Below are 26,403 nucleotides of genomic sequence, written 5' to 3'. Positions count from 1 at the left end.
TACGGCTTCCCGAGCTACTTCATGTCAATTTATTGCCGTGGAGCCGTGAGTGTTCTCCGCAGGGAGAAGAGACAGGAAGACCGCAGCGGACCGAACCCTGATAGTGCGTATGGGCAGCTGACGTCTCCTGTGGAAAACACTCGTGGCCCCGCAGGAGAGGACATGCTGCATCCAGGATGCAGCATGTCTGGATCGTGGGTACGTACCCTTTACCTTTATTTATAAGCCAAAGTCCAAGCACAAACCTACATCCAAATTCTCAAACTCCTAACCTCAATTTTCTTTTTTTTCTATGTTAATGCTACAGTGACTGTCTGGCACCAAAGAGAGTCCACTGCCGGCTGTTTACTTAATGGTTATTTAAATAAAATGTCTGTGCAATGGTTGTACTACACATACAAATACCTAACCACATAATCTGTGCGGGAACAGAAAGCTTCCTAAGTTGTGTGTAACCGTGAATATATTAAGAGACCACAAGTGTTTTCTGGAAATTCTCAGACATTCTCACATTTATTAAATGATTTTTGTGCACCCCCAAGAATCCTGCACATTGTGTTTCTAACACAGAAGAAACTTTTAATTGAAATGAATGCATTATACTTCAGAAAGAAAAAAAAGTCTTAATGGAGCGATGATGCTCCAAACTGGGTTTCATTTCATTTATTAGCTTTCCACAGTCCAGAACTTGACAGTTGTTAGTACTCCTCGTAATTAAAGTATTTTGTAGTGTTTCCTGGGTAACCAGCCACATGGCCAATAAATCAGACGTTTAGCACAATCTTCAGGGCTTTGATGATTACATAAGGCATATTTTAATGTCAGCTGAGGGCCACCCACAGCAGTGTTTTGGTAGTACAGTTGCCTAATAGGATCTAGAAGGAAGCTACTTGCCAAGGGAGGACCACTTCAGCTCTGAAGACAACGTGTTCCTTGACTTATATGTTGTTTGTACAGTCATGTTTTCAAGGGAGTTGCTCTGTATATGGCAGAGATAGCTCTCAGCTCTGCCCAGGAAACCATCGTGTAGGGAATGTACATCTAAAACAGTACTACGGGTGGTTTTTATGCAATCTAATAATAGTTTGTAGACTGCCAAATTACATCACAAATTCTATGTTTTTAGCTCACCCTAAGATAAAAACATTGTAATGTAATTTGGCATTTGGAAGAGACCAAACCAAAGGGGAAAAAACGGTAGCTAGTCATAGGGACTCTGCTCTGCTAGGATTATCAAGAATATATGCACACAAACATTGGCATTAAAATAAACAAGATGGTAGATTCATGCAGCCGTGTATGGGACTATGGGTTCGCTCACACCGGTGTAAAAGGTGAACGAGTGCTATCCGATGTTTAATGCAATAGAACTCGATGCAATGTTATTCTATGCAGTAGTGACGACCAGCGCTATTTTTCCTCATGTCAATTCGGCATGATCAAAAAATTGATGTATGCTGCGATTGGAAGCATATATTGGACAGCGTGCAGCCATTCAACTCTACGGGTGCAAAATATCAGACTGCACTGATGTCACCTGAGTACAGTCTGATATATGCCAACATAGACAATGGAGACGATGGAGTAATTAATCTCTCCGTCTTCTTCACACCTCTGCTCTGAGTATCGCATGCGAGAGGATCGGATCCCAGTAAAATGACACTCGGCTCATGCTCACAGCAGAGTTTTAGCCGAGTGTCCAGTTGCATAATCCATTTGATTGTCTCACATGAGAGAATATACGCCTGTGTGAGAATACCCAATAATATTACTAATACTAGTTCCAGGTAGGTCTCCAGTGTATATTCATACACAATTAGTATATTCAATCACAACTCAGTTGTCTTTTTTCTGAATTAAATAACCCTCATAGTCCTCCCATTCCATTTATTACATTGCTTACCTGGCTTTCAGACCATGTGTTCAAAGCTGTAGACAATATCCCATATGTGACCGGACAGCTCCTTTAGCAATAAACCATGATCTTATTTGTCTTGGAAATAGGTACCTGATGATACAATTAAGGGGAACCTGTTAGTAGAAGAAAACCCTAATTATCTGCAGCTAAAAAGCTTGATTCATCAAAGCCTTTTACACCAAAATTCTGGCACAAAATGCTTTGAAATGTTGCATATTTTTCTTTCAATACAAAACTATGCAAAAATGTGGTGACTTTTTAGCAGTCTTGCGCGTTTTATTGGAATTGGGGCAGGATGGGGTGTGAAAACTCTTGCTTATCAAACTGATGACGAGCAGCGGCGTTCCTTATGCCACAAAGTAAGGGCCGTGCCAGGGTAGTGAACAGTAGCTACTCAATACACAGTGAGAGCACTGTAATCCCACCCACCGCTCCATGAGTGACACAATGCTCTGCAGTGTGTGTGCTAAGTAGAATGCCTGTAAAAGTGCAGGGGAAGTGATTACAGTGCGCTCAGTGCAGTGAATGAATGTTCACTGCCGCACTGCCACCACCAAGTTAAAAAAAGTAAGCTGACCATTCTTCAGGCATTTTCCACTCAGAAGAGTCTGTATGTACTTTATAATAATAGTCAATTGGAATGCACAAAAGATGTCTGGGAGATATGTAGATGTCTTTTTTGAGTGTTTTACCATTTTTTGCTAAAAAAACAGCTAGCGGTTTCTTTATTATTGAGTGGAGTTAAAAACTGTAAAATAATAGTAAGAAAGATGCCCAAGACACAGTAAGATAGATGTTGTGTGCACACAGCCAAAGGCAGAGAATTGTTTCTACAACATGCAATAATGTCACAGTTTCCTAATTAACTCCTATACATGCTAAACCAGAGGTCTGAAACACATGGCCCGCAGGCCACATACCACTCCCTCAGGCTGCTTCTTGCGGCCCGCAGGCACGTACCCCCTTAACGATCGCGGCCAGTGGAGGAGCTGCAGCCATCACTGCTTTATTTCAGATGAACGTTTTACCGCCTCTACGCAGAGGGAAACTCTCTCTGCACTATTCCAATGGCAGGTACTGGTCAATCAGAGGCAAGCAGCTGATGTGTATGATTGGCCAGCGCAGTGCAGAGAGAGCTTGAATCTGCGCAGTAACAGCAAAACGTTCATCTGAATTTTAGATGACGCGCTGACAGCGGCTGTGATCATCAAGGGGGGCTCGTGCCTGCAGGCCACAAGACGCAGGGAAGAGGACGGCGAGGGTACAGAGGACAGGTGAGAAGAATTTTTTGGGATGTGTGTTTGTGTAGAATGGCACAATAGGGGCCAAGGATGGGACATTGCTAGTGTGTATGTGTGTTTGTGTACAATGGCACAATAGGGGACCCGGATGGCACATTGCTACAAGAAGTGGTTCAGTAAAGGGGACATTACTACAAGAAGAAGACCTGCATGAGCACATTAATAAAAAGGGACAAGGATGGGCACATTACTACAGAATGGGGACAAAGGTGGGGCACATTAGTAAAAAGGGAGAAGGAGGGTGCACATTACTACAGGATGTGGTCAATGAAGGGGCATATTTCTTACAGGATGGGCAATTTACCACAGGATGGGAACAAGGATGGTGCACATTTGAAAAAGGGAACAAGGATAGGCACATCACTACAGAATGGGCTCATTATTACAGAATGGGGACCAGGATGGGAATATTACTTCAAGAAGGGGAACAGGATGGGGGGACATTAGTAAAAGATGGTGGGCAAAATTATTATATAGTGCCAATTGTAAAACTATATTACTTAGAAGAGAGGGATAAAATGTACACAAATAAAATAATGCATAATTTTATTACCATCAAAAATGTTTATATATATATACGGTATATATATATGTGTATATATATATGTATATATGTATATATATATATATATATATATATATATATATACACACACACAAAATATATATACATACACAAAAACGTGCACGTTTGTTATAATAAATGAGCAAAAAAAATGTTAAATAAAACAGAGATTCAAAGGTGTAGAGAAAAAAAAATATGTCACCAATAGAAATGTCACTTTATCCTGCAAACAATTCGGCCCCCCCAAAAAATTTTTTCTATGTGCGGCCCCTACACCCAGCCAAGTTTGAGACCCCTGTGCTAGACTGTACTCTAATACACTGTGTATGAAGCCCAATTCTATTAATGGTTTTCTAAAAATTACTATTGTTAAGATAAGCAAGTTTCATTCACATAATGAAAGGGTCTGTTCTAAACGGCTGGCATATAGCTTATATTGTGCCAATACTAAAAAAGAGGTTAAATAAAAAGTGAACCTATAAACTACCTGTGAGTTTTACTTTTATTATTCCTGAAATAGTTGAAGGTTTTCTAAGAGAGTCTATAGTAGCATGACCCAGCATCATTACTTTACGAGGGATTCGTCCTGTCAAACTAATGTTATCAGCTTCTATGAGGAGGAAAGTTCTATTCTGAATCAGGGCTGGATGTAGTATTTATAAACTTTACCACTCCTCTTGAGACAGTGCCACATAAATTGTTGAAGGATAAAATTAGAACCATAGTTCTAAGGGTAAAATATGTGCAAATGGGTTAAAACCTGGCTTAGTGATAGGAAATAAAAAGCGGTGTTATTAATGGGACACACTTTGATTGGGATACTATAAGGGTCAGTATCGGGCCCTCTTCTATAAAATATATTAATGACAAAGTATAGGACATAGAGAAAAAAAAATATTTTAGATGATCCTAAGATCTGTAAGGTAATAAACAAAGAAGAGGATAATTTAATATTACAGAAGAATTTATGTAAACTGGAGGATTTGTCTGAGAAATGGAAATTGAAGTTCAACATAGGTAAATGTAAAGGGCATGCATTATAGCAGAAGTAATTAGCATCCTCCTCATAGGATATTTGCCTTCCTCTGGATGAGCATGTTAGGATTATAGATTGCACTAGTTGTGTCTTTGTTTTTTCAATTGAACAAGCATTAAATCATTTTGATTACAGTCATTATGGATATTACAATAAATGTTGTATGAAAAAAAAATAATACCATAGGTTTTACTAAATAATAGTTACTTTCATATTGTTCTTAATCTGGGCACCTCTCTCATGCTCACTTATGACCCCTAGTGAGTAAAATTCTCTTTAACCACTTCACGACATATGACGTACAGGTGTGTCATATGTCGTTTTGCATCAATTTTATGCAGGCTCACACGCCGCATTATTCAGCCATCATCTACTTCTAACATCAGCAAATGGAACAGAGCTTCCCCTGCGGATGTTAATTTTTTTAAATGCTGCTGTCAATCTCTGACAGAGGCATTTTATGTGCACAGGCAGGGGGTGTGTCATTCTTACCATCAGAGGTAACTCTGAGATAAGGGATAGCCAGGGCTCCCTAGTATAAGGGCCAGTCTATGAGCCCCTGTACCCGGTCTTCCCCAATCTTTGTGACAAAAATGTAATAAGAAAACATCAGAGCATCGAATCTAACCCAAAATGGTATCAAAAATATTTCTTTTCAGGGTGCGAAAAATAAGCGCACACACACACACAGCCACATATCCCGAAAATTAAAAAACGTTACGACTCTCAAAAAAGTTTGCTTGTGTCGCTATTTTATTTTACAATGTTACTAATTTTTTTCACAGCATAAATAAAAAAAAAAAACAAACAACTATACATATTTGGTATCTACGTAAGTGTACTGACCTGGATAATCCTATTTCTAGATCAGTTTTACCATATAGTTATAATGGTAAATTAAAAAAAAAACAATTGTGGAATTGCCATTTTATTTCCAATTTGAACACACTTGTAATTTTTTTTCATTCACTCTAGTACATGACATAATAAAATGAATAAAGGCATTCAAAAGTTTAACTCATCCTGCAAAAAACAAGCCCTCATATGGCAGAAAAATAAAAAAGTTTTGGCTCTTGGAATAACGGCAGGAAAAAAAAGAAAGAAATACTGAAAATATACCAGTCATGAAGGAGTTAAAGATGCACAATCTATGGCTTCACTGACTCACTAACATGCTTCCAGATTCTTTGCTGTGAGTTGATTTGGCATTATTACAGATCACCACCAATATAAGCTGTTATGGTTTATCAATAGTGATGATTAAGCACTAAAATGCTCGTTACTCAATTCGAGCTGGTCAGATGCTCAGACGGGTTAAGGCCCCTTTACACACAGACTTTCTAGCGATCTCGACCGGGCCGGGATCGCTGGAAAGTCTCTGGTGAGCTGTCAAACAGGCAGACCTGGCCAACGACGCAGCAGCGATGCGGACCTGCAGAACGACCTTGTTGGAAAGGGAACGCTAGCACGCCTATGGGCTGGGACGCTAACGATGTCGTTGTAACGGTATCAAACACACCGATACATGCTGCGCAGTGGGAAACAAAGGACCAAAGAATGGTCCTGAACGACTTGTAGCGATCAGCGACCTCACAGCGGGGGCCGGGTCGCTGATGCGTGTCACACACTGCAATGTCGCTGGGGAGGTCGCTATTACGTCACAAAACCAGTGACGTTACAGCGATATCGCTAGCGATGTTGCAGTGTGTAAAGGGGCCTTTAAACGCGAGTAACGAGCATTGTGGAAAGTCAATGAATGGCCTGTTCGGGTCTCTACCCACATACAGATAAGAATTAGATAAACCTGGCTCAACCGTGTGACTGGTGCTCTGAAGTAAAACTATAACCAGAAAAGAGAGGTAACTTCGGCACTCATAAAAATGAAGGAGTAGCAAGAGGGATATTGCTAGTATTTCCTGGTGTTGTCGTTTTTTTGCATTTACTGTATATCGTAGTATTTAAAGGGAAGTGATGATATCTTTGAAGTTTATCCTATTTTGGAACTTATTTACTAATATTTGTGATCACAATTTTCTGTTTAGGGCTTTTTGTGATTGCACATTTATTTGAAATTCATGTTGATATATTGGTTATAAATTGCTTGCTATGGGTTGTCTGTCTACAGTAAATATTGTGTGTGTTTTATAGTTAGTGGATGTGTGCATAAATATTTTATGTGCTGTGTTTTATATAGAGTAGCCTTTTTGCACACATACATTCCTGTATTTATGCTTATAATTTGTGTGTATCAGTAGTGTTGTATATTTATTGTTTTTTGTATGTTTGCAGCTGTTTTTAATATTACTATAACTTGTATGTATCTATAGTGTTGTATATTCTGTAGCTTTATGCGGGTGTCCAGCTCTCCTGTTTTATGATTATAGTTAGAGGTCCATATTCTGTAGTAATTGTTTTTTTTGTGATATGACAACTGCTCTGAGCACTTCTCAATAAGAGAAAAATGGTTGTCACTAATAAAAATGGTTTCTTATTAATAAATCTGAGTTGCTATTTTTTATTTTTTCCGCTTTGTTCTGGACATTTTTCCTTTTAAGGCCTTCGAGTGTTGACTCACCTTCAATCCAGCGCACATCCATGACTCATTTGGTGTTCCCCTGAACTGCACGCCGTGTAAAGTGATTCAGACAATAAAATAAGAAAAACAGCTGGGTGTGGTGACATCAGTGGACTTTGAGGTACTGTGAATTTACAGTGTGATTTGTACAAGCTTGTTCACATTATTTGAGAGCGGGTATAAACTGCGCATTTTCCATAAGGAGTTTGGAACTTGGTTGATTTCAAGCCAGGTCTGACACAGACATATATACACACACAAAAAAAGCAGAAGGCTAGACATGACACTCATTTGGGCCCTTTTTTCTGCTGTCCCTCAGGAAGGAAGACTCAGTTTTATTTCTGATCCACCCATACAAAACCACACCGACCACAGCTGCAGTTATATAAAAAAAAAAAAGCTATTGGCAATCCGATCACATTCTTTCATTCTTTATAAAACTTCTTTGCCGTGTTTAAAATAACAAATAATTTAAATAAGAAACTCAAAAAGAATTTTCTGTTACTTGAACTTTCTGTGATTGTCAGGGCCACTGATATTAATGTTCTGACAGGAGACATTCTCTGTCGTACCGTCATGTAGAATCCCCAGCGCTGGGCCATTAATAACCTTCAATAGACGCAAGTGTGTTATTAACAGTGGATGAATATGTTAACACAGTAACTACCAGTGCCATGCTTTTAGGTTGGTCATATTACCTAACAATACAACCAGTAACAGTACAATTGACCCAGTATCCATGACTGGTTTGCAGCTACTACTCCAGGACTGGATACTGTACAGCAACAAGCAATATGACACCAAAAAAAGCAAAGGAGCCGATTGAGTGGGATATCTGGTGTGAAACGTCTTTTAGGCAATAACCAACACTTGCTTTTTTTTAGGGGGAAATAATGCCTCTCCCCCCCCCCCCCCCAAAAACAAGAATCACTTGACAACTGACTTCCAAGCTCCAAGAATAATTCCAGTTGACCGCTCTCAGTAGAAAAATCTTTTTATTAAAAAAATTCTCTGAAAACCATTTACAGATAAGAAAGTTTATAATAAAAAACAAACAATATATCAATGCGTTTCATGTTTACTCTTTAATTGGGACAACATTCCACTGTTTTGTTAAGGTATTTACACTTTCCCCATGTCTCTACAGAGAGAATGCTAAACTACAAGACACCTCCTACCATGGCGGGGTCACGTCGTAAGGAACGCACATCCGGCATTGTAAGTTACATTGCAGTGTGTGACAGGTACGTGCGATTGCACGTTAAAACGTTCATCGCATACACATCGTACCTATCTCTAGAATTGCACGTAAGATTGTTCATCGTACCCGGGGTAGCGCAAATCGCAGTGTGTGACACCCCGGGAACGATGAACAGATCTTACCTACGTGCTGCGGCTCCCGGCCCACAATGCGGAAGGAAGGAGGTGGGCGGGATGTTTACGTCCCGCTCAGCTCTGCCCCTCCGCTTCTATTGGCCGGCTGCCGCGTGACGTCGCTGTGACGCCGAACGTCCCTCCCACTCCAGGAAGTGGATGTTCGCCGCCCACATCGAGGTCGTATGGAAGGTAAGTGCGTGTGACAGGGGTTACTCGTATGTTCGGCACATTCAACAAATTGAACGTGCCACACATACGATGGGGGCATTGCAAATCGTAAACGAAATCGTATGCGAAATTGCAACGTGTAAAGCAGGCTTTAGTCTTACCCCTTCTGGTTATTACGAGCCCTCATGTTATCGGACTCTGGACCTCTTGACTACTCCACCTTATGGCTAGCCCATGAGTAGTGACTAATGCGCTGGTCTCCAAGGGCAAAATTTTGCCTTAAGTTTAGATTGTGGATTGCACCATTGAAATAGACTGATGATGTCTCTATTCCGAAAAAAAAAAATGAAAACTTAAAATCTAGAATAGACAGAAAACCTCACTGACAATTTGTAAAATACATGTATACATGGTGAGTGCGTTTCGCTTTAATTAAAAAAGAAGTTGTTTGAAGTGAAAATCCACGTCCACCTTTTACCAATGTCCATGACTTTTTCTGGAACACATAATTCAAGCAAATCAAAAAGAGCCCCAACTAAAAAGATATTCTCCATCAAGAACATAGTAATATGTAAGCGATGACCATACTAAACCTATTTCTTTCTCTTTTCCCGGAGAAAATGTTGCGTTGGAAATAAAAATATAGCCTGTCCTAAATACTGATTATTTTTGGCTGAGAGTGAAGAGAGGAAGATTTTGACAGGATATCTGAGTAAAACATATTTCCATTTTTATTTTCATTCTGCTTAAGCATTTTTTCTTGGTTGTTTGCACTGTGTGGAATGTGTGCGAGGACATGAATTGTTTTGTCAGATTAACCATGATGAGTGGTGCTAATAACGGTATTTGTTTTATAACATAACTCAGATCATCTTCCAAGTAAGTTAATTCTGAGGATCAGCCGAGGGAAAGGCTTTGAAATATGGAAAATTATTACACTTTTGTAAGAAATTCAGGTTTTTTATGTGGTTGATTAATATGGTGACGGCTTAAAGCGACTGACTTCACACGGAACAGATTTTGAACATATCAGATTAAGCCTCTAACACAAAATGACATACATGTGCGTCAGCAACGAAAGGCAATTCCTGCATTTCGTTGCCCGTGTAGGTCAAGATGAAACTCACTCACAAAACTATGCCCTTGAAATTATTAGCGGTAGGAAAGGCTGGGATGGACAGCAACCCTCTACTAATGGACAACTGGAGTCAGAAAAAAGTTTAATCTTTAACGTTTAAAACATTGCAAAAGAAACAAAAACCTCATAGTGGTGCTGGTACAGGAAAGTGTCTATCTTTCTCAAATTACTTACAGTAGGCATTTCTAATAATGCTTGGCATTGCCACTTCTGCTTTGTATCCCACTACCACACTGCTGTAGTTATTACATGAAAATGGCTATACAGAATTAGGCTATGCTCATATTAGTGTTTGAATTGGACAAGTGCAAAATGAAAAAAATCTTGCATTGTCCTCAGATCTATGTTAGTCAAAGAGGCAGAGCAGAGCTACAATTCTTTTTCTCATGCTGATGAGGTGTGAGGAAAAACCACAGCATTCTTTATCTCGGAGTGCAAGGCATGCATTATCTCGGATCCCATGCAACCATACAAGTCATCCAAGGGCAGTCCAAAATATACACAGAGACAGATAGTGGAGAAGATGGAGACATTAATCTCTCAATTTTCTCCACATCTCACATGCAAAACAATCAGATCACAGTGAGTGACACTCGACTCATGCTCGCTGCAGAGTGTCAGTAACATCTCAGATGCTATTACGCTCGTGTGACCCCGGCCTTAAAAACCGCACCAAAACTACATGGGATGCAGCTAAACTCAAGTGAATGAGCCTGAGATGCAATATCACCACATAACCAGTTGACAGGTGTAATACTGTCTTTGGAAGAAAGAAGTCGTGTTTTTCTTATCCTATATAAAACCCCTTTAAAGATCTAAAGCAGAAGTAGGCAAACAGAGAGAGGGAAATCAATTTTTGCATCTAAAGCCCGCTTTACACACTACAATATATCTTACGATGTGTCGGCGGGGTCATGTCGTAAGTGACGCACATCCGGCATCGTAAGGTACATTGTAGTGTGTAACAGCTACGTGCGATTGCAAATGAATGGTAAAACGTTCATCGCACGCACGTCGTTCATTCCTCATGAATTGAACGTCAGGTTGTTCATCGTATCCGGGGTAGCACACATCGCAGTGTGTGACACCCCGGGAACGATGAACAGATCTTACCTGCGTCCTGCGGCTCCCGGCCAGCAATGCAGAAGGAAGGAGGTGGGCGGTATGTTTACGTCTCACTCATCTCCGCCCCTCCGCTTCTATTGGCCGGCTGCCGTGTGACGTCGATGTGACGCCGAACGTCCCTCCTACTCCAGGAAGTGGACGTTCGCCGCCCACATCGAGGTCGTATGGACGGGTAAGTACGTGTGACGGGGGTTAATCGTTTGTGCGGCACATTCAACAAAATTGAACGTGCCGCACATACGATGGGGGCGGTTACGATCGCATACGGTATCGTATGCAGAATCGTAACATGTAAAGCAGGCTTTAGAAGAGTCTTGAGATATACTTAAGCCTGAGTTTTCTTTAGATCATGTGTGGAATGGCATACAAATTATCATGAAAAGTTATCATTCATTTAAAAATCTGGGACTTTTTAAATGAAATTCAGCACTATCGAGACACACTGCTATGAATGCTTCTAATAGCCGCAACTTCTCTTTGCCAATATTGCCCTCAATCAATAATAGTGACATCACAATGTCCACAAATTATCTGCAGCACTCAAAGTGCTTCCATAATACCATAACATTTCCCAACTTTTAATAAATAAAAGGATTTCAAAGCTCCGCCTAAAACTAAGGTAAATCCCCAAAGAAGCACATTGAATCATGCCTTACTCCCTCCAGCAGATCAGCACTGTAATCTCTACAGGGCACCACCAATGCAATGCAGATAGACCTCAACTTAGAACTATAATTAGAACAAGACTGAGAAAATTATGGCTCCAGGTAAAGTACACATGCTCACAGTACAGTGATAGGGGACAAAAAACACAGTTCTGATGGATTAAGTGGATGTTACTAAGTCATTGTCCTATGCCTGCTTCTACTCCTTTACAGACAAATCTAGGCCAACCAGGCAAGTAGGCAGATGATGACAGAGTGGCACTCCTTCTCTGCCAAAGAATCACAGCAGAGAGGCTATGAAGGGAACAGGGCAACTGCGATGATGTTATCAAACTCCTTCTTCAACAGTTTCTAGTGGCGTGGGCAGAGTTATGAGGAGAGAAGGGGTTGTGGTGACGCATGGAGCAGATTTATCTCACAATTTAAAGATGTTTTCTATCAGTTTTTTTTATTACGAAAAAATTCTCACATTCTACTTCCACTGTTCATCCACACTGCACACTGTGTCTCACCACTGGTCTCTTTGCTTCCTCTGACTAGTCAAGCCTGTTTGAGGCCATGATTGGCTATAGAGGCCAATTCTGTCTAGGCCAGAAGAGATAGCAATTTCTTCCCTGCCAGAAGATGGAGCAACGAGACAGTCCGGAGGAGTGGCAGGGAAATGGTAAGGAAGGGCATAATAATGGCAGTTTTTCTCTGAAATGCTACATTATTTCAGGGAAAACATACATTTAAAAGCCAGCTGGGGACCATGTGGCTAGGGAGACTAGTCCAAGAGGCCAGTCTGCATCTCCCTGCCCCTTACTCAAATGAACTGGGGCTGAGAGCAGACACTGGGGACTTGCCTCATGGCCTAGTTACTAGAGCTTCTTAGTCCTTAGCTGGCTTTTTAATGTATGTTTTATTTGAAATGCAGCAATGCTTCAAAGTAAAACATACCTGGCTAAGATGACTGTCTGATTTATGCTGAATGAAACAGCTGGCAGGTTAAATTTAAACAATTATTCATGTTGAGACTAAGGGAGGCTTTACACGTTGCGACATCGCTACCGAGTTATCGTCGGGGTCACATCGTTAGTGATGCACATCCGGCGCCGGTTGCGACATCGCAACGTGTAAATCCTATGTGCGACGATGAACGAGCACAGAAGCGTACAATATCGCTGATCTGTGTAACGTCATTCATTTCTATAATGTCTGGTCGACCGCAGGTACGATGTTGTTTGTCGTTCCTGCAGCTCCACACATCGCTGTGTGTAAACCCGCAGGAGCGACAAACATCTCCTTACCTGCGTCCCGACGGCAATGCGGAAGGGAGAAGGTGGGCGGGATGTTATGTCCCACTCATCTCCGCCCCTCCGCTTCGATTGGCCAGCCGATTAGTGACGTCGCCGAGCAAGTACGTGCGTGTGAAGCTGCCATAGCGATAATGTTCGCTACGGCAGCAATCACCACATATCACATGTGCGACGGGGGCGAGTGCTATCGCGCTGGACATCGCTAGCAAGTCGCAACGTGTAAAGCCCACCTTACCCTTTTAATTTCCTTCAGTTCTACAAATAAAGACAAAGAGATACAAATTAAGATCTATATTGATACGAGCGCAATATTTCATTATGCTTCATTAATGGATTTTGGATGTAAACAGTCTCTCAACAGAAGCAAATATGGCCAAAATCACATGCCAGGAAAAACATGTGCAGGATAGCTATACATTTATTGGCAAGTTTCAGTAAACAGAGATTATTTTCAAAGAATCATTAACAACCATCAGCTAATAGCTACATTTATTACAGGTCCCACACCTGACAACGAAACTTGGGTGGTCGCGTGAGCAGGCAGTCTTTGGAACATCAAGGCGTGCTATGTTGATACATATTTTAATGGTGGTTCGTTCCAGTCTTAAGCTGGTGCATAAATATAGCATGTACCGCACCTGAAACGAGACAGGACATTTCTTTCTTTGGCCAAGTGATTGCAGCACTCTTGTAAGCTTGCTCTTCAAAGCATTGCTAACGTTTTATTATCAGCTTGTAGTGGTTTGCATACAAGTGGGTGGCGTGGAGCCAGCTCAATAAGTTGTAACTGAATGCCGATAAGGAATACTGGTCTCCTGGTTGCTCTATGTATCCTGAAAGAGACTGATTGTTTTGACAAATGACAAACTACAGTGAGGATGATTTTAACTTGGGTTTTGTGTCCTTTTAAGAGTAACTCCACTTAAAAACAATATAACATAATTAAAATCATTGTGCTGGTTACTGCAATAATTCCTTTTGCTCTCAACAGGACCCCAGACTAAAATTGCCTGTGGAAACCTTAGAAGCTTGCGGTCTATTAAAAAGGGCCTTTCACCGGAGGCTTTTTTTTTCAAGCTGAGTACCCCTTCCAATTGCTGCTGCTCCACCGATTGCAGAACCGTCTTTATTTATTTTCTTCTGTGCCCCTCCGCTCCAAATTTATTCCCCCAGTAATATTAAAGCAAATTTTCTCTATAACTAACAGCATGTGTACCACAGAACTTCTTTTTGGGCAGATCCGTGTTTTGATTTTCCACTTTAAATTCTGTGTAATGAATGTTGCAGAACACAACATGGACTCAATGACTTTGAAAACCTGGGAACAAATCACATGGAAACATAATAGCAAGTTCATCTAATGATGGGTTTTTTTCAGATTTATGCATATAGAGCTTATTAGACTGTATTTTTCTAATTCCTCACTTTTTCCCCACTATTTGCTATCAATGAATGGAAAGAGTCTGGTTTACCAGAGCCAGAATATACTGTCACTTGGCCATCCCATTAGTCATGATGATAAGAGACTGCAGTAATAGAATGGGCCTATGCTACAATTCACTGCACAATGGGTGGCTGGAGCATTGCTCTCTAGGGAAAACTTAGAAAGGCAGCGGAACACCTTCTAAATTTAACCCCTTCACGACCATGGACGGAAAGATCCGTCATGGTACCCTGGGCCTTAAAGACCAAGAACGGATCTTTCCGTCATGGCGGAATCGCAGCACCGGAGCCTCCGGTGACTACGATCGGTTAACACAAACCGCAGATTCGGGGAGGAGGGGACCTGTACCTGACCTCAGGAGGGGTGGTGCCTCCTCCCCGGACCTACGGAGGCTGTGATTGGCTGACGAACGCCGCTCAACCAATCACAGCCACTGTAATGTTCCAGCCATTTAAAGTGACTGAAACATTGAAATACAGCCATGGTCAGTGCAGCTGTAGCACTGGCCATTGGCTGGAGCTGGGTGACCTCACTGGATCACCCTCCCCCAGCTCCAGTAGCTCTGATTGGAGAGATCGGCTTTGTGACCGATCTCTCCAATCACAGTGGACCTGTTGCCGGTGACCGTCCCCATCAGCTTCACTTGTCGGTCCCTGCAGCACGCCAGCACAGTGAGTGTATACAGTGCAATGGCAGGGCGACAAGCTCCGGTCCTGTGCTGTTATGTGACCGGAGCATGGGACCCGGAAGTTGCCGCGCTGCCATTGCACTGTATGAAACCGGCGAAAAGCCTCCCAATCCGCCGTCGCCCTCCATCTGCCACAGTGCCACCGCTCCCCCCGATCTGCTGCCCGTCCCCTCCCCCTCTTGATCGGTGCCCGCCCCCTCTCCTCCGTTATGTGATGCACGCGCCCTCTCCTCCACTATGTGCTGCCCGGCCCCTCCCCCTCGTGATCGGTACCCGCCCCCTCTCCTCCGTTATATGCTGCTCGCCCCCTCCCCTCCGTGATGTGCTGCACACTCCCCCCCACCTCTCACCCCCGTGATCGGCTACCCGCCCCCTCCCCTGTCACCCCCATGATCTGTGCTCCCTCCCCCGTCACCCCCGTGATGTGTGTTCCCTCCCCTGTCACCCCCGTGATGTGTGCTACCTCCCCTGTCACCCCCGTGATGTGTGCTCCCTCCCCTGTTACCCCCGTGATGTGTGCTCCCTCCCCTGTCACCCCCGTGATGTGTGCTCCCTCCCGTCACCCCCGTGATGTGTGCTCCCTCACCTGTCACCCCCGTGATGTGTACTCCCTCCCCTGTCACCCCCGTGATGTGTGCTTCCTCACCTGTAACCCCCGTGATGTGTGCTCCCTCACCTGTCACCCCCGTGATGTGCGCTCCCTCACCTGTCACCCCCGTGATCTGTGCTCCCTCACCTGTCACCCCCGTGATCTGTGCTCCCTCACCTGTCACCCCCGTGATCTGTGCTCCCTCACCTGTCACCCCTGTGATCTGCTGTCCGCTCTCCCTCCACCTCTCACCCCCGTGATCTGTGCTCTGCTCACCTGTCTCCCCCGTGATCTGCGCTGCGCTCCCTCTCCCACCTCTCACCCTCCCCGATCTGCTGCCTCCTTCATCTCCTGTGATCCTGCTGCCTAGATCCATCCTGTAGGGTAACTATCCCCAATCTCACCTCCCACTCCCCTTCCCTCCCATCCCCCTCCATCCCCCTTCCCCCCATCCTCTGCCGCTCCTGCATCCACTGAGCCCTCTCCCATCTGCCCCCACCCTATCCCAGCCGCCGCTGTCTCACATTCACAGATGCTCCCTTTATATACCGCTGCCCCCCCATCTGCCGCCCCCCATCTTCCGCAGTTCTGATCCATCCTGTAAGTATTGTTCGTGGCTCTTTTCTAACTATCCCCAATCGCATCTCCCACTCCCTCCCCCCCTCCTCCCCCACCTGCTTGCCGCTAAGTGCTGATCAGCTATGTGATTGGCTGATCAGGTACGTAATTATTGCTCTAGTTTTTGCTTTTTTTTGTGCACCCCAAATAAAAAAACAAAAAAAAACGAAAACTTGAACAATTAGGTACCTGATCAGCAATCGTCCTGCAGTCGTACTCGACTTTGGACAGGACTTCTTTTTTCCATCCCACCTAGTCCTCCCCCCTTTTTTGCAGAACATTTGTGCGTGCGCCCGATTTTTTTTCTATGCCATGGGGGTCTAGTTTCCAAAATGTGGTCACATGTGGGGGAGCTCCACTGTTTCGGCACCTCAAGTGGTCTCCAAACACAACATGGAATACGCTAATTATCCCAGACAATTTTGCGTTTGAAACGTCAAATGACGCTCCTTGCATTCTGAGCCCTGCTGTGCACCCAAACATTTTATTTCCACCACATATGAGGTGTCTGTTTACTCAGGAGAAATTGCACAATACATTTTATGGTGCAATTTTTCCTGATACCCTTGTGAAAAAAAAGATACCTGGTTGAAGTAACAATTTTGTGGTAAAAAAAAAATTTCTTATTTTCACAGCTCAATTCTATTAACTTTTGTGAAGCCCCCAGAGGTTCAAAGTGCTCAATAAACATCTAGGTAAATTCCATGAGGTGTCTAGTTTCCAAAATGGGGTCACATGTGGGGGAGCTCCACTGTTTCGGCACCTCAGGGGCTCTCCAAACGCAACATGGTGCGGCTAACGATTCTAGCTAATTTTCTGTTCAAAAAGTCAAATGACGCTCCTTCCCTTCCGAGTCCTGCCGTGCGCCCAAACATTGTTTTTTCGCCACATATGAGGTATCTGCGTGCTCAGAAGAAATTGCCCAACAAATTTTGGGGGTTCATTTAATCCTGCTACCCTTGTGAATATGCAATATTTGAGGCTAAATTAACATTTTTGTTGCAAAAAGTAAAATGTTCATTTTTTCCTTCCACATTGCTTTAGTTACTGAAGTTTAGAACCTGAAGGGTTAATAACCTTCTTGAATGTGGTTTTGAGTAGCCTGAGGGGTGCCGTTTTTGGAATGGTGTCACTTTTGGGTGTTTTATGTCATGTAGACCTTTCAAAATCGCTTCAAATGTGATGTGGTCCCTAAAAAAAGTGGCTTTGTAAATTTTGTTGTAAAAATGAGAAATTGCTCATAAACTTTGAACCCCTATAACTTCCTTAAATTTATTTTTTTCCCCAAAATTGTTCTGATGTAAAGTAGACATGTGGGAAATGTTACTTATTAATTATTTTGTGTCATATGTCTCGTTGGTTTTAGAGCATAAAAATTAAAAGTTTGAAAACTACAAAATTTTCAAAATTTTCGCGAAATTTCCGTTTTTTTCACAAAGAAACACAAAAAATATCGGCCTAAATTTACCACTAACATGAAGCCCAATATGACACGAGAAAACAATCTCAGAATCACTGGGATCCGTTGAAGCGTTCCAGAGTTATAACCTCATAAAGTGACACTGGTCAAAATTGCAAAAAATGTCCTGGTCTTTAGGGTCAAAATAGGCTTGGGGCTGAAGGGGTTAATGAGTTTAGCTGTAGCCCTCACGGGCAGTGACCTCTATCCTCCTGTACCTGTCTGTGCCTTGTATTGTTTATGATTATTGTACTTGTCCCTATTATGTATACCCCTTTCACATGTAAAGCGTCATGGAATAAATGGCGCTATAATAATAAATAATAATAATCAGTGCTTTTTTTGTAAAAAAATATTTGCTGGTACGCATCTCTGGGGGGTGCTGTCAGGCGCGCCGTCGGCCGACATTGAGTAGCGGGGGTGCGGCGGGGTGTGCCGGTGCCAGTGGAGAGAGTGGACGATCATGTGAGCACAAGTATGAGATTTGTACACTTCTGGCCACATTCTGATTTGATGTGTCCAGCCTCAGTCAATTCATTTTCATTGAGCATGTCTGTTCAGCACGTGACCACATCTATGTAAATCGCATACTTGCAGCTTCATAACCTCCCACTCTCACCAGAGAATCCTGACAGCATGCAGTGTGCGCACTGTGAGAATTCAGAAAGCTGCAGTCACAGAGTGACTGCAGACTCATCACAAATTTGGACCACCCCTTTAACCCTCCGTCACATACAATATCGGTTCTAACGAGTTCACATACAATGTGACTGTCAGGCGCAGGCTAGAAAAATACCTATAATATCTAATGTTTGCAATTTCAGTGCTCTAAAAGTGATCAGTGACCTTCATAGGGATGTAATAAAAGAGACTACACATAATCAGGTGCAAAAAAAACCCATTTACTTAACATAAAACTAATAACTCTGAAATACAAACATTTCAAAACTCCCGCCAAATAGTCCCCAGTTCGACTCTGTCAAAAAACTCTACAAAGAAAATTTATGGAAACAAACTTAGTTTTAAGGTACCTTAAGTACTATTACACACATATTCAATCAGAATTAGATCATGAAGTTTCCCCAGAAAATTACACTTGCAGAGCATGTGATGAATAAAAACATAAAATACCAACCTTATTGAGTGTGACGTGTTCACATACAATGAGCCTGAGAGATTAGCACAGTTATATCTGTCCTCCTGAAGCTCTGCAATCCAACTGTGGTATGAGGTTTCACAGAGCTGCTAGAGACAGGAGACTACCTGGAGGGAGGGGATTTCCTCACAATCTGGTGAGGAAGGAGAAATTAAAGTAAAAGAGATGTGCCTGTCAGGCCTATTGTATGTGACGGAGGGTTAATGCTCCTAACAACATAAATAAAAACATAGTAACCCTTAACTTGTCAGACGGCACAAGACTTTATTAAAGAGATTGTCCACTACTTTAACATTAATGACCTTTCCTTAGGATAGGTCACCAATGTCTGACTGGTCAGGGTCCGGCACCTGGCAACCCCGCCAATTCCCTACACTAGGTGCCGGTGGTGGCAGGTGGCCGGAAGTGCTCAGTTCTGGATCTGCTCCGTCTTCTGATAGTGGCAGCAGTCTCCTATTAAAATCAATGAGGCGGATGTGCAGTACCCGGCAGCGGACACCATCAGAGGACGGGGCAGATCCAGAAATAAGCATTTCCGGACACCTGCAACATAATCAGCTGATCAGTGGGGGTCCCATTGTGCTTACATCAGAAGCAATGGGCAAATGGGACCAAGACCTAATAAAGGTACATAGTCGGTATCACAAATAAACATCATTCAGGTACCTTATAGATGATGTTGTCTCCGGTTGTTTCTTTCTATTCTTCATCTTGTCATGACGCAATAATGACTTTTCACATTCACATCTCGTCTCTGCAGATTTCCATCTTCTCCAGTCTTTTGTAACGCATCCCGACACGATGCCCCTAAAAATAGCAGAATGATTATAATACTTCTACTTAAAAATATCTGCCCTACGCAGTGCCCCAGAAAAAATAATGGCCCCTCAGTATTCCCTGCACAAAATATGACCAACACTGTACACTGTCCCTCTTATGGTACATGGCCTACACATTCCCTCTTTCCAAACTGAGCCTACTGTTTACAGTGTCCTTTACACTGTGTCCCCTTATACTGCACTGTCTTTATACTGTACCGCATCACACTCCCCCTCCTCGCTATAACCTCACACTGTCCTCCCATTCTGCCCCCTCTCCATACCACCCCCCTCCACTACCCAGTCTTTATTTTCTGCCCCTCACATTCTTCTCATCCCTTACTGTCTCCTCACTACCTCCTGCGTGTCCATATACTTTTCCCCTCACTCCCCATCCTGCCCACCTGCTCCTCATACCATATCACTTTATTCTGTGTCCTCAAAATTTCTTTCCAGTTTGCTCCACATCCTCTCTGTGCCCATGCATCACCCCTTATCCTCTCTGTCTCCATGCATGAAACCTCATCCTCTCTGTCCCCATGTATCACCCCTTATCCTCTCTGTCCCCATGCATCACCCCTCATCCTCTCTGTCCCCATGCATGAAACCTCATCCTCTCTCTCCCCATGCATGAAACCTCATCCTCTCTCCCCATACATCACCCCTCATCCTCTCTCCCCATACATGAAACCTCATCCTCTCTCTCCTCATACATGAAACCTCATCCTCTCTCTCCCCATACATGAAACCTCATCCTCTCTCCCCATACATCACTCCTCATCCTCTCTCTCCCCATACATCACCTCTCATCCTCTCTCCCCATGCATGAAACCTCATCCTCTCTCTCCCCATACATGAAACCTCATCCTCTCTCTCCCCATGCATGAAACCTATTCCTCTCTCCCCATGCATGAAACCTCATCCTCTCTCCCCATACATCACCCCTCATCCTCTCTCCCCATGAATGAAACCTCATCTTCTCTCTCCCCATACATCACCCCTCATCATTTCTCTCCCCATGCATGAAACCTCATCCTCTCTCTCCCCCCATACATCACCCCTCATCCTCTCTCCCCATGAATGAAACCTCATCCTTTCTCTTCCCATACATCACTCCTCATCATTTCTCTCCCCATGCATGAAACCTCATCCTCTCTCTCCCCATACTCTGTCCACAGATAGTTCCCTCCCCCACCCATACTGTGTATATAAATATAGCCCCTCCCCACCCTCTGTCCCCCCCATAGTGTGTGCACAGATGGTTCCCCCCCACCCTCTGTCCCCCCATAGTGTGTCCACAGATAGTTCCCTCCCCCACCCTCTCTCCCCCATACTGTTTGTTAAATACTCCCCTCTTATCCCATAATGTTCCTCCGTCCGTGTCTTCTTCAGCTCCACAGTGGAGCACTTCTCAGCATTCCTCTGCTGCCTCCACGCTGCGGCGCTGACTTCCGGGTCAGCAGTCTGATCAGCTGACCTGATCACAGACAGCCGTCGCGCTGACCCGGAAGTCAGCGCCGACGTCACCGCTTCAATTGTCCTTGCATCTGACAGATACTAGGACAATTGAGCAGTGGGAGCCGCACGCTGCAGGTTCTATGAGTGCGGCTGTCAGCGTGACAGCTGCGCTCAGAGAATAGCGGCTCTCACCCGGCAGACTTCCACACCGCCGCATCAGGCAGCCCGACAGCGCCCCCTGGAGACGCCTCTGGCTTGTGCCTCCGCTCCACATGGCTAATTTGTATAGTTTACAAATTAGCCATGTGAACAGAGCCAGAGGTGGTCTTCAGATTTTCCGGCGCGTACCACGGCAAAAAAAGTAACTCACAATAATAATAACTGTTGGTATAATGATTACAATAGTATTATAGGGCTTTTCCACTACTTTTGCCATATATCATAGCTTTTCAAAACAATACCTTTTGTAATAAACTTGTATTATGCGGGCGTCACACGATACGATCTATCGTGCGATCACACGAGCGATCATATCCGCCCCTGTCATTTGTGCGTCACGGGCAAATCGCTGCCCGTGTCGCACAAAGTCGTTAAACCCCTGTCACACGTACTTACCTGCTGAGCGACCTCGCTGTGGGCGGCGAACATCCACTTCCTGAAGGGGGTGGGACGTTCGGCGTCACAGCGACGTCACACAGCGGCCGGCCAATAGAAGCGGAGGGGCGGAGATGAGCGGGATGTAAACATCTCGCCCACCTCCTTCCTTCAGCATTGCCGGCGGCCGCAGGTAAGCTGCAGTTCATCGTTCCCGGGGTGTCATACGGAGCGATGTGTGCTACCCCGGCCCGGGTACGATGAACAACCGGCGCAAAGAAAAATAAACGATTTTTTAAAAATAAACGACGTGTAAACGATACACGATTTGTAACCATTTTGCGATCGTTCTGAGACGCTCGTAGGTGTCACACGAAAAGATGTTGCAAACGATGCCGAATGTGCGTCATGAAAACCGTGACCCCGACGACATATTGCACGATAGATCGTCTCGTGTGACGCCCGCATTAGATGTACAGCTTCTATGAGCGCATCTCAGCAGGGATCACTGAATCCTGGATTGTTATGCAGATTCTTCTTCCTCCTCTCTTATGTTTTATAGTTCCTTTTCCAGCACAGAAATCAGTCCAAATGAAATGAAGTTGTCACAGCCCAGTGTCTGCCCCTGCTGTGACTGCTGAATCTGAATTAAACTGTCATCTCAGCTTGTGAGGCAGACTAATTGTGATTCACTCAAAACGTCTACACCCACCATCAGGAGCCCACCTGATGGTGGGTGTAGAGGTTTTGAGTGAATTACAATTAGTCTGCCTCACAAGCTGAGATGACAGTTTAATTCAGATTCTGCAGTTTCAGCAGGGGCTGACATCTTTGCTTTTGAAATGCAGATCACAGCACTCAACTAGCAAAGGGTATAGGTAATTCAATCACCAACGTGGACAGCTCAAAAGTACCAAAATTTGCATAAGAAACACAGTGACAGGGCTGTATTGGTCATCTGGCAATTGCCAGATGAGCTGGTACCTACCCTGGGCTGATTTGACACTTGGTACCTCGCAATATCTTTAGCAGCACAGGATGGAGAAGGGAGGGGGCAAGCTAAGTGCTAGATCACAGGCTAGTGCATTGCATTATGGAACTTGTAGTAACAGAGCACAGTAAGGCTGGGGAGAGGAATGCATGGATATAAACATCGGAACTGCTGCTGGCAGATACCAAGTAATGCTATCTGCATGATAAAATGTTTATAATACTACAATAAAAGTACAGATCCATTTAATGGCACATTATAGCACAGCTGATGAATAAAAAATGAAATGTGTTAGGTAAGTGGATAATTTCTTTAAAGGCAAGGGTAGGATTCAAACTCCATGCCCTTTTGTAAATGAAAGGCATAATATCCGTTCTGCATGTTGTAGAAGTTATCTGCATCCTAAGTAACATCACAGATGACCTACAATGATAATGTAATGGATATGTGCACTGGGAAGGAGCCATATGACATGGTAGGGAACCAAGTGGAGATCATTAACATATTCAATTGTATCCACTACTTAAAGTGCACAAATCACCATGATTTTTCTATACAACCTAAAGCCAATGCTATACTGGTACTATCATGCTGAATCTATACATACCTTTAGTGGTCAGCTTGGATGTATAGGTTTTGAAACACAAGCAAGAAAAGTTTGTAAAATGAACAGCTTCCTAAATTGCAGCAGGCCCCACCCCTTCTGGTCACATGGGTATGACATCAGGACAGGTCCTTCTAGTCACAAAGTAAAATGATTCCATAATAGAATTAGCATAAATAATAGGGGGAGGGGATAACTATGAATACCCCCCCAGCTATCAGCTGATCGGCAGCTGCTGTCATTCAAGAAGCTGCTCATTTTACAAACTTTACTCGCTTGTGTTTCAAAACCTATACATCCGAGCTGACAATTCTAGGTATGTATAGAATCAGCCTGATAGTGCCAGTATAGCACTGGCTTTAAGTTATATAGGAAAATCCTGGTGATTGGTGTGCTTTAAGGCTGCAAATACATTAGAACACTGCAATAGAATCAGTTGGGCATCCTGTGTCTTCGTGTATCATGAATCTGCTGATATTGTAACAAATGGTTTGGAAAAAACAGTCTGATTAAAATGTGTTTCCAGGTCTACAATATTTATATTCTGTCCTTAGAATAAGTCATCAGTACCAGATCAGTGGAGGCCAACAGAGATTAGTTGTTAGCAGTGCAGCTCTCATTCACTTCAGTAGTAGAAGAGCTGCAGTACCCAAGAATAGTCACTACAGTGTACAGAGCGGTGTTGTTTTGGCTTCGTATAATGTGAACTTCAGGCCACTATGGGACTGCTGATTGTTGAGGGGTTCTAGGTGTCAGATCTAAGAATGAAACCTTTGACGCTTGATGTAGTATTCTAAGTTGCAGGTAGAAGTGAATGCAAGCTATGGTTGCCAAATCCTATTCTCCACAACATCAGAATTAAAGGATTCAAGTAAGATTTAGCACACCAAATGACAGCAAGCACTGAAAGTTTAGATAGCCACCAGTTATGTGTTCTTGCTTCCATCATAATAAACGGTATTGAGTTGGGAGTATGGCATACATGTGGTTATTTTTTTTTTGCACAGCCATGCACAGAAGATAGTGCATTGCTCTGTTCAACAATTGAAACATATGTCCAAGACATTAGAATAAAAGTAAAAAACCATGATTGGATTAGAATTGCTGCAAATGGACTTTACTAATTCCATTGTGCCAGAAGAAGAGTAACTTGGCGTTGTAAAGTATTATGGCATTTTTTAAACATGAAGAGTTGATAACTAATAAATTATTGTATCTTAATGTAAGTTTAATTTGCAATGAAAAGAAGTATCATTCTTTTGTAATGGTTTTGGCATGTTATTAATTGTTACTAAATCCGCTGGTATTTGGATCTAATGCATAAAATGGATTAGGCTGTCATAATTTCCACTGTTCTGTGCTATGTACTTTGTGTTAGGAAACACCATTTACTTGTCAGAGGAATCTTCCAAATCATCTGAAAATGATTATTGTGCAATGGGAAGTATTCAGAACATTTTACAAATATATCCCCACAAATCCCACTCTGTTTATCTTATGAAAGACTTAAGAAACAATATGAGAAATTACACTGCTTTGAATTAACCTAAAATTAGGAGAGTAGTGCTTTTGCATTGTAATATATGACAAAGAAATCATTCAAAATTAACCCTTTACTGCCGAAGCCTGTTTTCCCCTTCCTGACAAGGCCAAATTTTACAATTCTGGCCAGTGTCACTTTATGGCTAAGGACACATGGCGAGTAAAACAGAGCAAGTGGAATGCAATTAAAAAAAAAAAATCACATTCCAATGTTACTCTATGGCGCCGCTCCCATGTACGATTTTTTTCTCAGCCCTAATCGGACCGATAAAACAATCACAGCATGCTGTGGATGGAATCCGATTTGTTTTAACTCGCACCCATACAAGTCTATGGGTGCGAGAAAAACATTGCACTGCACTCACATGACACCAGAGTGCAGTGCGATATACGCATCAGTTGACAATAGAGGAGATTTTTCCCTCCCTTTCCTCCGCAGCGCCCGCCTTCTCCTCCACAACTGTACTGCGATCGCAGGATCGCATTACAGTGGCATGAAACTCGGCGTACACTCTCAGTACAGCAGGAGCCAAGTGTCATGCGATGCACTCGCAGTAATACTCGTGTGGCCCCAGCCTATGAAGTAATAACTCTGGAACGTTTCAACAGATCCCATTGATAACAGAGACTGTTTTTTATGACAAATTGTACTTCATGTTAGTGGTAAATTTAGGTTGAAACTTTTTATGTTTATTTGTGAAAATATCAAAATTTTGTCAAAAATGTTGAACATTTCGCACTTTTCAAACTTTTAATTTTTATGCCCTTACACCAGAGTTATGTCACACAAAATAGATAATAACATTTCCCAAATGTCTACTTTATATCAGCATTATTTTTTAAACATTTTTTTTGTTGTTGATAGGCAGTTAGAAGGGTTCAAAGTTTAGCAGCAATTTCTAATTTTTCCAAGAAAATTTACAAAACCAAATTTTTAGGGGCCACATCATACTTGAAGTGACTTTGAGGGGCCTATATGACAGAAAATACGGTATCCCAAAGCGCAACCATTCTAAAAACTGAATACCTCAAAGTGCTCAAAACCACATTCAAGAAGATTATTAACCCTTTAGGTGCTTCACAGGAATTAAAACAATGTGGAAGAAAAACAAAATAACTTTTTCCACACAAAATATTGCTTTAGCCTCATTTTGCATTTTCATAGACTAAAAAAAAGACATTGGATGGTACAATTGGAAGAGAAGGAGCGCAATTTGACTTTTGAAATGCAAAACTGTTTGGAATCATTAGCAAACGCCATGGAAACTCTCATAAG

At 42.9% G+C, this 26,403-nt stretch overlaps 1 long non-coding RNA gene across 2 annotated transcripts in view; it reads right to left on the bottom strand.

The window, feature by feature from the left end:
• The window catches only part of LOC142257937 (uncharacterized), a 901,785-nt gene that overhangs the window by 306,576 nt on the left and 568,806 nt on the right, over nt 1–26,403 (bottom strand). For both annotated transcript variants that reach the window (XR_012727682.1, XR_012727683.1), the window contains exon 5: nt 1,904–2,008. This is a non-coding gene — a long non-coding RNA (uncharacterized LOC142257937). The remainder of the gene's footprint in view (nt 1–1,903; nt 2,009–26,403) is intronic.

The sequence above is a fragment of the Anomaloglossus baeobatrachus genome, chromosome 12 (assembly GCF_048569485.1).
Source record: "Anomaloglossus baeobatrachus isolate aAnoBae1 chromosome 12, aAnoBae1.hap1, whole genome shotgun sequence".
NCBI classification, from domain to species: Eukaryota; Metazoa; Chordata; class Amphibia; order Anura; family Aromobatidae; genus Anomaloglossus; species Anomaloglossus baeobatrachus.
This window is presented reverse-complemented; position numbering and strand designations above follow the sequence as displayed.